This window comes from Hypanus sabinus, chromosome 16 (assembly GCF_030144855.1).
Source record: "Hypanus sabinus isolate sHypSab1 chromosome 16, sHypSab1.hap1, whole genome shotgun sequence".
NCBI classification, from domain to species: domain Eukaryota; kingdom Metazoa; phylum Chordata; class Chondrichthyes; order Myliobatiformes; family Dasyatidae; genus Hypanus; species Hypanus sabinus.
This window is the reverse complement of record NC_082721.1, coordinates 89660945-89665920: the sequence shown is the minus strand read 5'-3', so window position 1 is coordinate 89665920 and position 4976 is coordinate 89660945.

The following is a 4976-nucleotide window of genomic DNA, read 5'->3' as shown; positions in this document are numbered from 1 at the left end:
CACTCAGTAAACTAGGCTTCAGAAGTATTTCTTTAACTTGTTATTTTTAGTCAGGTTAATAAGTACATATATTTACTGAGACCTAAGGTTAGGTTTCATCTTATTGGGCTTGGAAACATTTGCTCTCCAAACCACTTTGAACAGAACACTTGACAATATTAAATATTAATCTACTTTGCAAATAAACAACATGTTAATGTTTTCATTCGAAATCTACCATCAAGATTTACACACAATTTACAAATATGCAGATTTTCCTGAACTAGTGAGGACAACTTCACTCACCTCATCTCTGAAATGATCCCACAACCTATGACTTTACAACCTTTTTTCTAAGTATTATTGATGTACTTATTTGCATGATTTGTCATTCACTCATTGGCTGTTCATCAGTGTTTGCATGTAGTCTTTCATTTTTGTATTATATATTTTTAAAAATTCTACTGTGAATGCCCACAAGAAAATAAAGCTCAGTGTGGTATATGGAGGCATATACATATTTTTGTAATGAATTTACTCTGAGCTTTGATGCACTTACACTGGTCGCAGTGCAAAATATAAGATTCAGAAATGCACTGAGTGTATGTTCATGGTCTTCTGCTGCTGAGGCTTATCCACTTCAAGGCTGGATACGTGCATTCAGAGATACTCCTCTGCACACCACCATTGTAACACTTGGTTATTTAGGTCACTGTTTCCTTCCTGTCAGCTTGAACCAGTCTGGCCATTCTCCTCTGACCTCTCTCATTAACAAGGTGTTTTCACCCACAGAACTGCCACTTAATGGATGTCTTTTGATTTTCACACCATTCTCTAGAATCTCTAGAGACTGTTGTGTGTGAAAATCCTGAGAGATCAGCAGTTCTGCGAGAGTCAAACCACCTTGTCTGGCACTAACTATCATTCCACAGTCAAAGTAACTTAGATCACATTTCTTCCCCGGTCTGATGTTTGGTGTGAACATCAAATGAAACTCTTGACTAGGTTTGCATGTTTTTATGCATTGAGTTGCTGCCACATGATTGGTTGACTAAATATTTGCTTTAAAGAGCGGGCGTACAGATATACCTAATAAAGTGGCCACTAAGTATATTATTTGTTTAGACACATAAATCAAATAACAAATATATTTTCCAAATATATCATTTATCATTTTATTGTTTATCCAAATATTATAAGGCAGGTTCAGTTTGGATTTGGATGAATGCTCTTATGTTACTTCAAGGTATAGTCAACAGGGTGTGTATTGATAAACTTTTGTCAGCTGGATAGTTGGAAGTGGTGTGTGTGTGTGTGTGTGTGTGTGTGTGTGTGTGTGTGTGTGTGTGTGTGTGTGTGTGTGTGTGTGTGTGTGTGTGTGTGTGTGTGTGTGTGTGTGTGTGTGTGTGTGTGTGTGTGTGTGTGTGTGTGTGTGTGTGTGAAGTTGTCTATTGCACATCAAATAAAGTTAAATGATTGGAGAGACTGGAGGGGATTTATGAGATTGAGCCCGACAATGAAAAGGAAAGCTATGAGAAGCGCTTAAAGGCTCTTGTCCTGTGCTCACTGCAGTTTAGAATAATGAGGGGGAGATCTCATTGAAACCTTCTGAATACTGAAAGACCTAGAAAGAGTAGACATGCAGAGGATGTTTCCAATATTGCGAGGGTCTAGGACATAGGTTCCCAACCTAGGATCCAGAGACCCTAGGTTAATGGAAAGGGTCCATGGCATAAAAAAGGTCTATGATGAGAAGGTACAACCTCAGAATAGAGGGATGTTCCTTTAGAACAGAGATGCAGGGTATTTCTTTAGCTGGAGGCTGTTGAATTAGTGAAATTCATTGCTACGGATGGTTGTAGAGGCAAAGTCATTGGGTATATTTAAAGCAGAGGTTAGTAAATTCTAGATTACTAAGGGCTTTGAAGTTTACACAGAGAAAGAAGGAAAATGGGGTAGAAAGGGATGATAAATCAGCCATGATTAAATGGTGGAGCAGAATCGATGGGCTGAAAGGTTTAACTCTGTTCCTATATCATGATCTTATGATCAAAATCTACTCAGAAAACATACAATTTATTGAGAGGAGAATGAGACACCAATGCAACTCTTACCAATAAAAGCAAGATTATATCACCAGATGAATGTAATGCATGAAGGACAGTCACATCCAAATCAAGAGCAGAATAGCACCGTGCAACAATAATGGGATAATCAGGCTGAATAGCAAAGCAATTGCCAAAATGTCTTCACCTGTTCTGCGAACTGCATTGACATTTCAAGGTAAGAATTTTGTTGCAATTCTTCATGGTTCATTTTTCTAGGATGTAGGTTTTAATCCAATGAACCGATCTCACACCAATGCAGAATAGATGCAGTTCTCTGTATTTTCTCCCATTACAAAAATACATACAGGAATTCAGTTGAACAAAGTAATGGGGAATGAATAAACAGGGACAAAATAAATTGGCATCAGGTCAAAAGAGGCAATGTATGTGTGTGCTATCTATCCATAAGATATTCCTCCAGAGGTCCGTACCTCTGAAAACCACAAGAGGTGATAGTGCTTGCATTCTATGCAAGTTTGAAGTTAAGGTAATGCTCACTTTTAGGAAACTTCTCAGGATACAAACTGAAGTTTTGTCCCATTTTGCACCTACTACTCAATGCTGAGTGGCAGTTCAGAAAACCTTACTATCAAACTGGGAGCCTTGATTCTACCCTACAAAATTTCTATACTCTTTGCAATAACCCTATATTCCATCTGAAATTCCAATAACTGTTATACCTGCTAGTTTTTCCACTAGGATTTCCATGTCCATTTGTAGAAGATTTTGAAGTATCTCTATATCTAAATAATAATAATAATAATATGATTTTTCATTCTTTCTTTCTAAGTGGATAGCCTATATTTCTCTACAGGATACTCCACCTGCCAAACTCTTACCCATTTGTTTAACCTATCTATAACCCCTTGCAGATTCTTTTATCCTTCTCATAGGTCTCTGATCTTTATATCACTGGAAAAAGTGGAAATAATACACTTGGTACTTTCATCCAAGATATTAACACCAAATGTAAATGGTTGAAGTTACTGATTATCATTCTGAAAACAATCCAATCATCCTAATTGTTTGGATCCTGTTATTCATTGCTCATGTGAAAATGTTGCCTTTTCTAGTTCTCATTACCTGTATCCATTTCATCTCGAGGCACCACTTTAACTACAAACACTCTGCTAGAGAAACTCAGTGGATTGTGCAACCTCTCTTGGAGGAAAGGAATTGTTAATATTTTGTGTTGAAACCCTGAATCAAGACTCATGTGGAACTAATCAATTGTATCACACTTGCCACTAACTTCCACCCTTTCTGACACTTCTCTCCCTTTTCAAGATCTTCCTGATTCCATCTGAGGAGACAATCCGAGGAAAGCCACTAACTCCCACAGCTCTAATATAGGGTGTTGACTAGATGCTACCTGAGCCAGAGTCCAACAGATTGTATGTGGCTCCAGATTGTGTTTAAGCTTAACTACCCCTTTCCTTTTGTATTATTGTTTGTAAGTATTATTCTCTAGTTTGCTCTTACATTCCAGTTTTCTCTTTATAATTTTCTGACTCATTACTCCTCGTTTCTGAGTATTTCACAGTTCTCCAGCTTAACACAACCCCACAATATTGTACACCTATTTTAGTTATTTATTTATTGGGGTACAGTGCAGAATAGGCCCTGCTGGCCCTTCAAGCCTTACCACCATTGAGAACATCTTCAAAAGGCAGTGACTCAAGAAGGCAGCATCTATCGGTAAGGACCCCTACCATCCCGGGCGTTCCCACTTCTTATTAACACAGGAAGGAGGTACAGGAGCCTGAAGACCCATACTCGGGGATTTAGGAACTGTTTCTTTCCCTCCATCACTGGATTTCTGAACAGTTCATGAACATTGCCACATTATTCATCTTTTGTATTACTGTATTTATTTAAGTATGTTTATGCCTTAAACTGTACTTCTGTGAAACAACGTACTTCACAGCATATGTTAGCGATAATAAACCTAATTTTGATTATGATTCTCCACCCTGACATAAATCCTGAGGCTCTGGGACCGAGGAGGAGCTGGGACCTTTTGTAAATCAACTGTGGTTGTATTGGGTGATGGTGCAGATTAGAGAAACTGAGTGGCTGACTCCTCCTCTTGTGCTTTTGTGTTCAATCAAACCACTGTCCTTTTTCCAAACTCAAGTGGATAAAAGCCTAGCTTTCCAATATTTCCTTCCCATTAAATGCATTAGTACACAAACTTTTTCTGTGTTACAGTACTTAAATTGTGATTACATCTGTCCATCAATGAGGGACTGCTAGTTCAATGGTGACACATCATTCCCAACCCTCGCTTCTGATTCTCGAGAGAAATAGCCAGTCCAGAGAGCAATGATGTTTGTCAGAGCAGAGTGTGAAAGTCTGTGTATATGTGTATGTGTGTATGCTTGTATGTGTAGGATGGGGAAGGTGGGTCTATATTGAGTATTAGAGGAAGGAAATGGGGTGGTAGGATCAGAGGGATGGAAGGCTATGGGTATTGATCATAGTGAAGGATAAGTTTGAGAGTGGAGGAGGGAGGGGAAGGATTGGAGGGAGAGCAGAGGATGTGGGGAAAATAGAAGGGAGGGTGGGGGAGGCAGGAAAGTGGAAGAAGATCCAGATAACATTGAGTGTGCTGCATCTTCCAGCAAGCTCTTGTTTTATCCCCCTGCAATAGATATACCTTTATACAAAATTGAATGAATCTGTCATAAATGTTGCACTGTCAGCACTCACAGAGTATAAGAGAAAACAAACGGAGGCTTTGATTACTTCTGCTGGCACCCAGCCTACTGGGAGGAGATGGTTGGAGACAAATAAGATTTGGGTGGGAGGGAACATTCACCTTGTTCTTCATCTATAAAAGCAGATGTAAATGCTTGGTGAATAGGATGGTTGAGGAATCAGGGGATT